Source organism: Pelobates fuscus, chromosome 8 (assembly GCF_036172605.1).
Source record: "Pelobates fuscus isolate aPelFus1 chromosome 8, aPelFus1.pri, whole genome shotgun sequence".
NCBI lineage: Eukaryota > Metazoa > Chordata > Amphibia > Anura > Pelobatidae > Pelobates > Pelobates fuscus.
The window spans coordinates 30,414,383-30,427,026 of record NC_086324.1 but is presented as its reverse complement, the minus strand read 5'-3'; the positions used below and the strand labels follow the sequence as shown (position 1 = coordinate 30,427,026).

General features: G+C 38.8%; 1 protein-coding gene across 1 annotated transcript in view; it reads right to left on the bottom strand.

Annotated features, from left to right (window-relative positions):
- Positions 1–12,644, bottom strand: part of GPD2 (glycerol-3-phosphate dehydrogenase 2) — a 230,804-nt gene that overhangs the window by 64,285 nt on the left and 153,875 nt on the right. The gene's annotated exons all lie outside the window — the stretch shown is intronic.

Sequence of the window (12,644 nt, the reverse complement as noted above, 5' to 3'; positions counted from 1 at the left end):
TGTATTAAATCATAATGGTCTTTACTGTATTAAATCATAATACCAAATCTGTGTACACAGATTTGGTATTATGATTTAATACAGTAAAGACCATTTTTTCCACTATTGAAAAGTCCTAGTGTGCTCCCTTTATTTATAATTATATATACTGGTACGCGGGATTGCACCTAGGCAGTTTTGATTTTTGCTTAGAGAAATTCAGGAGGAGTGCCTTGCTTATCCATTTTTTGTCTATATATATATATATATATATGTGTGTGTATGTGTGTGTGTGTGTGTAAGACACCCTCCTGAAGTTGTGGGAGGGGTTTGCTAGTCTATATCAGGGCATTCTAACAGGATCCTTCATCAGTCGCCAGACCTCACCTTCCTCTCCCTCACCTTGTCTTTTAATAGTCTTTGGGGTATCTTTATTCGGGCCTAAACATGCACATTGGTTCAGGCACACCACAACCTACTTTCTACAACCATTGGTAAGTATATACTCTAATATAATTCTCGTTTGTGGTCCCCAACCATATATACATATATATTATACTAATTAATTAAGGATATACCCAATCATAAAGAAACGCTGTAAGAAAAAAAAGTAAAAAATATGAATCAATTTGTTAATGCTTGAAACCTAAACAAAACCTTCTATTACTCTATGTATCTATCTCCTAAACAAATCGTATTCATTTCTGAGTCTTATTTGTTTGTAAATTCCTATATCTTATCACTGAATAATAATTTTGTAGTCTAAATGTTACAATTATACATAATACAAGCCCAGAACACAATAATGCTGAACATTTTGCTAAGAGAGCAGTGTTTTAAATTGTAAACCTATTTGAGCATTCTATGTTAGCTCTTATTAAATGCAGAGTGCATTATTGTTGTAAGCTGTCAAGAAACCAAATGAAAAATAGTTTTAATATCTGCTCTTTGACCTGTTTTATTTTTTATGTCAATTATAACGGCATAGAAGCATGAAAAATTATACGGCCTAGATGTATGAAAATTAGCACATTAGTTTGTGTTCTCAAGCCAACTATTGTTTGGAAATGAATCCCTATTTCTTTATTTGTATTCGTGTGATTTTCTTATTGATTAATTGCATTTTGGGAAAACAAAAAACTTGCAAAGAAAAATTAAATTAAAAAGGATTTTATTGAATTACGTGCATAACTGAAAATGATTAAATTGGTCATGGAATTATTGAAAAATTCAGTTGTGCCCCTAAAAGTAATCATTATTGTTTTGCTGTTCAGATCAGAATGTACTGGGGTTATTGAAACAATTAAAAGATTGAGTAACAATCCTGCTAAAGATGGTCAGATTCCCTGAGGTTTATACACTGTGTGAAATTTGGGTAATTTTATTGTGAATAGAAAAATGTGTACATAACTTAAAATAATAAATCTTAAATAATAATTTAAATATTATTCCAATCTTATCTCACATCCTAAGAGAAAAAGACACATACAATGATACAAGCTGACAGAACAGTATAAGCAGAAAAGCAGAAATATAATATATAATATTAGTAGAGCCTGTTTTACATCTGCCGGCTGGGAGGAAGTGACAGTGATCATTTCCCCCCAGTATAAATTGAGAGCTATGTGGGAGGTGGTACGGACAGCAGCAGCTGTCCTTAACAAAGGCCTGCTGGGTGCAGTACTGTCAGGGTACCTGCGGTCTCTACCTCCGAAAGAGGTAGAGACTTAGCTGTTCCTCCATCCAGACGGCCTGATGGCTCCCTTTCCCACGGTTTATCCGGTCATGCAAGGCCGGCCGCGAGGGAGTGACTGCCTTTTACAGCATCTAGGCAGGAAGTTGTCATCAGGACACTCCTCCGGAACGACCTGTCACTCAATTGCTGCAGGACCAATCAGGACGCCTCGGAGGCGTGGTTACTGCTCTGAACAGGGTATTTAACAGAGCTTCTTTCATTAGCTCATTGCCCTGTCGTGGTTCTAGCTTGTTCTAGTCACTCAGTGCTTGTGTATTCTATTATCCCTTTTGGTTTTGACCCGGCTTGTTTACCTTACTCTGCTTATCTCTGTTACCCTTGATTCGGCTTGTCTCTCGCTTACCTGTCTTCTGTTACCCTCGACCTCGGCTTGTCTTTGACCATTCTATACTGTACTACTTACGTTAGTCCGGCCATTCTAAGGTCCGGTATACGTATCTGGCTACTGTTTGTACTCTGCGTGTTGGATCCCTGTCCCGATCCTGACAAGTACACAGGGATTCTGCCTGCCCCCAGGATATGACGTCATATACCGGCAGCTGAACAGAGAGCGAAAAGGGGATTGAATGACCAAGTGTTGGTTAGATTGGCATGCCAGAAGCTGCACTGAAGGTGGGACAGCATTAGTCAGTGTGTGTGTGTATGTGGGGGTCACTGTGTGTGTGACTGTATGTGGGGCGGGGGGTCAGTGTGTGTGTGAGGGTAGGCCACTGAGTGTGTGTGTGGGGGGGCCACTGAGTGTGTGTGTGTATTGGTCACTGTGTGTATGTGTATTTCAGTTTGAGACACTGCACATCTAGAGGCATGATCATTTTTGTGCCAGGGGCACCCCGACACATGTGACTTAGGCAGTATGGAACTCTGGAGGGAAACAAGCAAGCTGCACCACACGCATGGATTCACAAATCTTTCCTCCAGCCAGTCAAGGGGCCGTGCTGTCTGTAATAGGATATTGGTGTGCATTGTATATAATAAAGTACATTTGTCATTGCATAGTTATGGCTTAATACTCAATAATAAAAAAAAACACTTAGTGGGAAAAAAAATTTGAAATATATATTTCCTTAAAAACTATACAATGATTTCCATTCAATTGAATGTGTCTTGCTATTTTTGAATTAAAAGTGATGGCTGTTCTAAGCTACATTATTATAGAGTCACTACTTCAATCACTATGATCACTTCAGTGATTTAAAGTGGTTATGGTGCCTGTGAAGTCTGAATGTGCAGCTCTTTGCTATGAAAGATATGGAGATTAACCCCTCCTCTTACTGCACAATAGAGCAGCATTAGTCAGCCCAGACCAGGAGTTCCACTCTGGTTAGTATTAATTTTGTGCTAAATTGGCATCCAGCAAGGGAAGGGATGTCACCAGCGGAAGATAGGGCTGAGAAGAAGTGATATATTTTCCCCTTTTTTTTCATCTTTTTTTTTTATTTGGGGGGGTGGACTAGGCTACGAAGGATTACTCCAACCTAAACTTGTGTTTTCTTTAAACACTGGTTTTTGCTTGAAGTAACCTGTTAAAATAGGAACCAAAGACGTCAAGCATCCATAAAGGATCATGTATGCCTATTTGAAGTGTACAGAAACAAAGAATTTATAAATGCTGTTAAAAAAAATACACTACAGTCTAATTCTGGAATCTCTACTGCTATTTAAAACAAATACCCATATGGACACCACAATTACTGACAACTTATTCTGACTATGTAAGTTCTAACAAATTAACTTCAGCAAATGAAGTTCCACGTGCTGGAGATGGATCACACTTTGTATCATACACAATTTTATACAATAATGTACTTATTGTCTGGTACAATAATATTTCACCATAAATACTGTCGTGAATGGGAAAATGGATATAAAATATAGAGAATCAATGCCTGTGAAATTATTACGAAATTTGCACGAAGATGAAAGTAGGCCACCAACAGTCCACAGAACAATGTTAAATAAACCCTTGCGTGATACACAATTACTTCTGTATCCAGGAGCCAATGAAATCATGCAGTGTTGCAGAAAGTTCATTGTAAAATTAATTATATTTTTATTCATTCTTAATAGGCTAATGTACCTCGCATGTTCGTTTTTACCCTTGATTTCTGATTCGGCAACCCTTTCGCTGCCAGAATGTCCTGTTATCTTATTCCCAGCTATGGAATCCTTGTAATTACATGGTTTAATATGAGAATATTTTTCAGTACAATCAGAATGTCTAACAATCCCAATAGCATGCTTATTTCCTAGTAATGAACATAATAAACACATGCTAGTAAACTAAATTGCTTTTGTGCAATCAACAATATACCAATGCAATTGAAAAATGTTCATCTCTAGGTTAAAATAGCATACAACATTATGATGCATAGGTCAGGGGATCAATTTACTTTTTTGACTGGATAAAAAAGAAGTCTTTATGTATATTTCAAAACTAATTTTATTTTCCATTATTCTAATATACATATTTATAACTGTATAGCCACGACGGTTCCCAGGTCAAATATATTTACATAGAAGGATAATATATTTATTTGTCACGCTTTTTACATTAGTTTAACGGTATAAATAAAAAAAGTAAAGAGCAGAAAATGATTAAGTGGCATAAATCTCCTATTCCGATGTCTAGATTTATTTAGTAGAAAGCAAACGATATTGCAATATTCAGGCCACATTATGCCTATTGGCTTATCTTCCCCAATAAGCTATTTGGCATTAATTTAACAATTAGGCTCTCTGTACTCTATAGAGGTTTATCCATTAAAAAAATGGTTCACAAGATTTTTAAACAGGGACCCAAGTTGTGTGTACGGCTACGGCCAAGCTCTGTTAGCCTAGAGACCAATCTTTAGCAGTGAACTGATATGATGGGTAGGGAAAAGCTGATATGAGTAAACACAGTGACTGATATGTAGGGTGAAAGAGAGGGTGAAAGGCTTTAGTGGGACACTCCTGACCACTAAAGAGCTTTACTTTAGCTTGCTGAAATGCTTTATGCGTGAAAAGTGTGTCCTCTTCTTTTTTTTCATTGTACAAAAAGTGCCAACTTCTACGGATGCCCAGAGACGCCATGTTTTTTCAATATTTTCTGACTTGTAATCTCGAGAAAACAACTTGTCTCAAGAAAAACAAGGTGCTTTCTCAAGATAACAAGTCAGAAAATATTAAAAAATACATGGAGGGCTTCAGTAAATTTCAATAGAAATTGGCACTTTTATATATTAACCTTGTTACACCCAATCAGACAACCGATCCTGTTACTTCCTGATAGTTTAGTTCAGTGGAGCTAAATTCAAGAAGCAAGTATTGCTCAGAGCACTTGCCTTGCAAAGACTTCTCATTGAGCTGTGTGAAGAAACTACCCTCGGTGTTCAGTAATTTAGATTTTTCTTCATTCGGTAGATAAAACTACCGAACACAGACCACCCCCCTGGCTCATTAACCACAAAGAAGACAGCGTATTAAGTGCTCTCTCTGTGTGGCCGCTGTTCGTATAGTCGAATGCCACATGCGGGATAAAATGGCGGCCATCTTGTTGCACGAAAAGAGGCAGCGGGACTTGGTCGTCGAGTGTCTGGAACTAAAATCGGACACTCAACTTCCCGAACGCTGGTCAATTTTGCGAACGCCTGCTTCTTTTCACCAACCAGCCAGGAGAGTGCTATTCGGTAGGTTTGTTCCCATGAACTAGGGGAACAAATGCTACCTATGAACAAGGGGAACAGTTTGTGGATTTGTTCAGTTTTCAAACTTCCTGAAAGAGATCAAATTAAGACTTCCATGGAGCTCCCGAACCCCTGAACCGTTCTGGGTGATTTTAGAATATGTTGGTCCCCCAGATAAGGGCTATCAGGGGGTATGACTTTTGTGGGGTTTCCATGGGATTTGGGGTACATTCAGGGTTTTCTAGAAATGTGTTGTTGTTTTTTTTGGAGTTTAGTATAGTGCTTGACTCAATTATCTCTCAGGCACAGGGGAAGGACTATATTATTTTATGTAGGAGTGTCTTGGACCTGAGAGCCTATGTAACAGAAGAATGTATTTTGTCATTGTACCCTCTCAGGTCCAGTGGGGCATGCCCCTGGAATATGTCACGGTAAATCCTCTACATTTGTAACTGCATATAAACTGGCCAGCATATAAACCGGTCAGCCTCTAGCAGTTCGTGAGGAAACGGACGAAATACCAGCGTTCGAAATACCAGCGTTCTTTAGCTGCATTGGGAAGTCTGTGATTGGAAGACGAGGTTATGAGGAGAGGGCTTGCAAAAGCTTCAAGCAAGAGAGATGCAGGTTTTGGAATCTGTTTTTAAACATTCCCAATGAAGAAATGCATAATTAAATGCATCCATGCTTTCATCTGGGGTATACCTACTAAACAGTAATTGTTTTTGTTTTTTTATTTTTTGGAAGGTGGTGTGGTGTCCCTGTAAGATAGATGTAGTATTAAATATAAGAAAGACATTGGAGGGAGAAATGGTACAAAGTTGGAAGTGTGAGAGCGAGGAACAATATAGATGGAGGGAGCAGGGACTTGGAGGAAAGGAAGATGATGAACTCAGAAAGTTGAGTGGGTAGAAATACCTAGACAGAGCATGAACATAGCGATAAAATGATACAGAGAAGGATGGTGGTTGACAGTTGGGAGAGGAGAACTTGAATAGAATAAAAAATATGAATGGGCACTCAAATACTGGAGTGAATCCAAGAGGAGAAATGGGGAGGTAGGACTTTAATGAGGAGAGTAGGCAATGAAACAAAAAACTAAAATGGATCAGACTAAAATGTGGAGATTGTAACTGGGCACTCTTTGATTGGTTGATCTCAGAATTGTTTGGGAATTCTCGATCATAAATGTTCTCCACCATTGATTGAGGGCATCACTTGATCCTGTAGTAAAGATGTCTAGTACTTAGCATGTTCTAGGTAATGGCTTTTAATATGTTGGTAGATGCTCAATGATTGAATGATGAACATATCTTTATAAAGGAAGCTGACCAGATGTATGTTCTGGATCTAAGTCACTAGATAAACTAGGTCTAACTCAAAAGCCTATCTACAGTGCTTGCTCTGATCCTGCTTGGGCATTAATCATGTGTCATGTTATAATCCATACCTGCACTTGTGTTGATTTTAAATAGGCTCCTTTTAATCACGGTGCACCCCTCTAGCTGTAAAATAATGTTTAATAAAATGTCTAAGGCATCTATACTCTGCCTTCATTACTGTGAAAAATGTAATCTGCTGATAGAATATCTGTATTGCCTTGAAATTCCAGACATATGTTGAGTGAATTGTGAAACCCGTCATTCATGACACATCCATCATTATAGGAATACATTATTTCATTATTACTCTCCACTTTGTATTGTTCCTGGTCACATTTATTTAAGATAAAAAAAAAGTGCAAAAGAAAAAAAGATTATAGGTCACAGAGGCTGTCAGTCACTGCCAGCCTGCAGAATGTGTTTCGTCCAAATTAACTCAGACACCACGGGACTGTAAGAGACTGGCAGCGGAATGAAGGCCTAATGATATTTTTTTAGAGTCTTGACCTCTCGGATCCTGTTCAATGTACATCACTAGTTTCATGACAACAAAATCACAATATTTATACACCTGGTTTTCCACACAGGGAAAACATGATACATTTATAAATGTGTAGATAGAATTATTGCAGAGTGTGTGTGTTTGTGTGTGTGTGTATGGGTGTGTGTAATAATGTGTGTTTGTGTGTGTATATGGGGTGTGTGTGTGCTCATTTAAAACTTAGTTCTTATAATGAAATTGCTTTACATTATGGCTTTTTTTTTGTATTATATATACATACACATACTCCATAAATTGTAAAGAATCCCAGCTAAATGTGGCCAGCAGATATCTTTGTAATGGTTTAATTCCATAAGTTAAATTTATGTGATACAATATGTTGGTTTTAGAGGTACTTGGCTTGTTACGATACGTACTCAGGCTTACTCATACTTGGACTAAAAAATAATGTAAAAATACTTGTCTATCTTTTAAAGAATCCCCTGTCTGTCTACGTATACAAATATTAGCTGCACATCCTACCAATGACGCATTGTATTGTTGCAGCGATCACCTTTACTGTGCAAGGTGTGCCAGTCCTAAATGAGTTAACATGTTATGCAATATGTAAACCTGAGATTCCATCCGCTACATCCAAGTGGTGTGAACAAACCAACATCATAACAAGAGTGTTTATGGAAAAATGCTTAAGCAGTGAAGCAGAAAGGGCTTAGCACTGATCAGACCTCTCTTCCACCTTTATTCTTTACTGCTCACATTGAAATGCAAATATCCTTGCCGGGTTTGCACTGCCGTGCCACTCACAAATTGAAAAGCAGTTTTTATCTATGCAAATGTAAGCATGGTAATTGAAGTTAATCAATCAATGCTAGCTTTCACTAAAACCTTGAACATGATTGAATAACGTAATTATCATTCAGCAGAAAATGATGAAGTTGTAGACAGCATGAACCTTATTAAAGGGGAATTTTGAGTCACAATGGCTTAATTTAGCAAACAGCCCAGCCTTAGCCCAGGCAACATACAACTCTTGTGGGCTCTTATTTATATATAGATAGATAGATAGACAGATAGATATATATTTTTTTTATTTAAAGCATTTTTATTGATGCAATTGTACAGTTTGACATAGTTTACAAATTTACTATCAGAGCCACTTGAGTGTTATTCAACATGGTAAATCACATTCCTTGTCTATGTATCGGCTAGTACCTATCTGAACTCGTGCCACATCGCGCATTACTCTAGCCTACTATTGTGGCTACCTCCGCGATAGAAAAAGAAGAGCTAAAACTACCTAGAATTGTGGCTTAATCTCGTGAACCATAACCTTACTTAACTGTTTTATTTTTGCCTTTTAACTAGACTCTCCGCTTCATATGCTGTCCCTGTGTGTGTACCTGTTCGCCATCCTCCTTCCCTCCTATCAAATTGGTTCCCCCCGGGTTTCCCCCCAAGGTCTCCCTCCAGTGCTCATGTATTTATAGATATTACAGCTTGGTTACTCCCTTTTCCGGTGTGGGTATTGATTGAGAGTAGTGTGGACTATAGCTCCTGACCCTCAGTTGGTCATGCTTTTCTCATTTCTCCCTGTTTGAGGGGAAGCCGAGGTCACCCCTCCTCTCCCCCGACCCTCCCCCCCCCCACCCCCTGTCTCCCCCCTGGTTTCTGTGCTGGAGTGCACTGTCGCAGCCGCCTCCCCCTCCCTTCCTCCCCCCGTGCCCCACCCCCCGGTCATTGTAAGGATCGGGGCATTGGGAGACCTGTTCCTATGGCTGGTGCGTACATCTCCCTGCAGTGTCTCGTTTGTCCCCTCCTTCCCCCAGTGCCCCTGCTAGAGGAGGGATCGGGGCTATTGGACTCCAGGCTTGGGGGGGTATGGGCAGATATAGAGATGTACAGCATAGAGAGGGTAATGTGGGCGAAGGGTCAGTTTAGGACCACCTTGTTTCAGATGGTATTCTCAGGCCTCTCCCCCCCCCCCCCTCCCCCCTGTCGGGGCCGCCTCCTGCCCCCCGCGGGGCTGTCAGCCCCCGCCCTCGCGCCAGATAGATATTTTATTAATATTTACAGTGGAGGAATGATAAAGGCATTTGTTGTTATTGAAAGGTTGTCCTGTAATTGTCATCCCTCTTATTGTGACTTGTTCTGCAGAATATCAGCAATTTCTATTTGAACTATTAATATTAATAAGAATCAAAATTCATAATGTAATACCATTAAAAGTAACAGTATAGCGTTAGGAGTACAAACATGCATTTGTAACGCTATAGTGTTTTTTTTCCTACCTACTTTGGTGTCTGCCCTGTGAGGGTTTATAAGGCATACTTAACTTTTCTCCCTCGCTGGTCCTGCTGAGGCTGCTCTGCCTCCACGACTAAATAATCTGATCATCTCAGCCAATCCAATCCTTCCCCTTAGAGAAGCATTAGAAGGCTTGTGTGCATGTGCTGCGCCAATCAAATGTTCTCTATGAGCATCAGTTTATTGAGAACTGAGTCTGTCTCAGTTCTCACAGGGGAAGTGTCTCTATGGCTGTCAGGACGACAGACACTATAGATGTGAATATCCTGTAATGGAAATATTGTAAATTCTGAAACACTAACGTGTTTTACACAGGGTTAACAATAAAGGGTTGGTGCACCCAGATTACTTCATTGTGATGTAGTGGTCTAGATTCCTTTAGTGGTCCCTTAAATAGTTATTGTTTGAAATCTGTTTTGTATTCTATTTAATACCCTTTAAGGACACAACTTCAGAAATAAAAAGGAATCATGACGGAATATTTCCGTCATGTGTCCTTAAGGGGTTAATTTAAAAAAAATCAATATTTTGTATCCTCTGTGTGTTTGGCACCTACCATTACCGTATGATGCTGATATGTAAAATAAATTGATGGTACAAACATGCCTGTTTCAGATTACCTACAGTAGAAAGAGCTGTTAAACCAGGCCATCAAGACAATACCTGGGAACAAAAGGACCAATTTTAAGTCACCATTATTGGAAAACATTTAGTTGATCCAACTTTAAAGAAGGCATAGCTTCTCCCAAAAGAGTGGCTACATTTTCAGTTTAGGCAAGATCGCCTCTAAAATGGGCAAGCTTAGCTAGTGGTGGAGAGAGGTAAGTGTTGAGTCCCTTAGCCTGGAGAAGAAATGGTTGCCCTAGAATCTCAAGATCCAATATAAATCCATTGGTGGAATTTTTTTTAATATTTACAAAACAGTGAAAAGTAACTTGCAGCCCATTAAGAACCACTAACTTTAAAGTCTACTACTCCAATGGGTGCATCATCATTCAGAGAAACAACTCTATACGTTGCCCTGATCAGTCCATCTCTCTGGGGTAGAGGAACCGAGGATGCCTGCTCTTCCTCCCTGCCATTACTGGACAGCAATCAATAAGGATCAAAATACGTTGGTTACTAATAGAAGAGAGGGACACGATGGATGGAGGGCTCTATGCAGGCTGCAAAAAAAAAAAAAACTCTGCAATGAACTCTATTGAATAGATACCTGGTCTTCTAAGTCCATATCTGCTGATACATTTGCAAAGAATTTCTACAACTGTCAGCTGGTAGTTTCAACAGAGTTTGGAGTATATAAGTCACTATCATCTTCCTCCACCACTTTGTTGAGACCTGCTAATGTCACCATTTTCTTCCACACTCCTGAGAGGTCTGTATGTAAAGATACATCTCCCACAGCAGGTCCTTGCTGCTACGGTGTTGCTGTAGTTGTTGCTATAGTGAAATTAGTTATGTCTTTGTCATCAGATGAAGCCTATATACACCATATGTGAACATGATATAACTTCACGACAGAGAGATTTGGATAAATTGGAAAATTGGGCAGACACATGAGATTCAATACAGATAAATGTAAAGGCGTGGATTTTAGAATAAAGAACCCACAAGCAATGTATACGTCGAATGGGGTTGAGTTAGGGATAACCTTAAAGGAATGCTATATTCACCAAAACAACTTTAGCTTAATGAAGCAGTTTTGGTGCATATATCATGCCTCTGCAGTCTCACTGCTCAATTCTCTGCTATTTAGGAGTTGAATCATTTTTGTTTCTGTTTATGTAGCACTAGCCACACCTTCCCTGGCTGTGACTGACAGCCTGCATGAAAACAAAATGGTTTAATTTTCAATCAGATATTAGCTTACTTTAAAAGTTTTTATCTCCTGCTCTCTAAATTGAACTTTAATCACATACAGGAGGCTCCTGCAGGGTCTGTGAGACTACTAACAGAGCAGGAGATTTTAAAATTCTAAATTAAACAAAATTTGCAATAAAGTTAGTGTAAACATTAGATGACTCGTTACAGGGAGTGTTTTGGAATATTCAAGGATAGGAATTTATATGTATGTAGGCAGGTTGTTGATCCAAGCATAAATCTGGCTGCAATTATGGACTCATGAAGACATTTTCCCCTTTTTGTAACATAATTGGAAATGGCTACAGTTCTGGTTTTTGCCTCCTTTTGGATCAAGCATGAAAGAATCGGCTTCAGGGTTGAACTTGATAAACTTTAGTCTTTTTTCCACCCAAGACAACTATGTAACTATGTAAACTCCTTTCTATTGCCCTCTTCTGTGAAATAATGTAATTATATTTGGAATCAGGACACTAATATATAAAAAAAAAAAATCACAATTTGAGTCAGCTGGTAGGAACTCAATAATATAGAAATATAGAATGTGACGGCAGATAAGAACCATTCGGCCCATCTAGTCTGCCCAATTTTTTAAATACTTTAATTAGTCCCTGGCCTTATCTTATAGTTAGGATAGCCTTATGCCTATTATTATTATTATTATTGTGATTTATATAGCGCCAACAGATTCCGTAGCACTTTACAATATTATTAGAGGGGGGCATTTGACTATAAATAGGACAATTACAAAAAACTCACAGAAACAAAGGGTTGAACAGGGCCCTGCTCAAACGAGCTTACAGTCTACAGCCTATCCCATGCATGCCTAAACTCCTTTACTGTGTTAACCGCTACCACTTCAGCTGGAAGGCTATTCCATGCATCCACTATTCTCTCAGTGAAGTAATACTTGCTGATATTTTTTAACCTTTGTCCCTCTAATTTAAGACTATGTCCTCTTGTTGTGGTAGTTTTTCTTCTTTTAAATATAGTCTCCTCTTTTACTGTGTTGATTCCCTTTATGAATTTAAATGTTTCTATCATATCCCCCCTGTCTCGTCTTTCCTCCAAGATGGCATGGATCTTGTTCAAGCTCTGCTCCCACATATTTCCATATTTATAATTTTCCATTTTTGTCACCCTTACTCTACGCCGTGACAAAATGGTGTTTCTCCAAAATTGTTGTTAATTCAGAC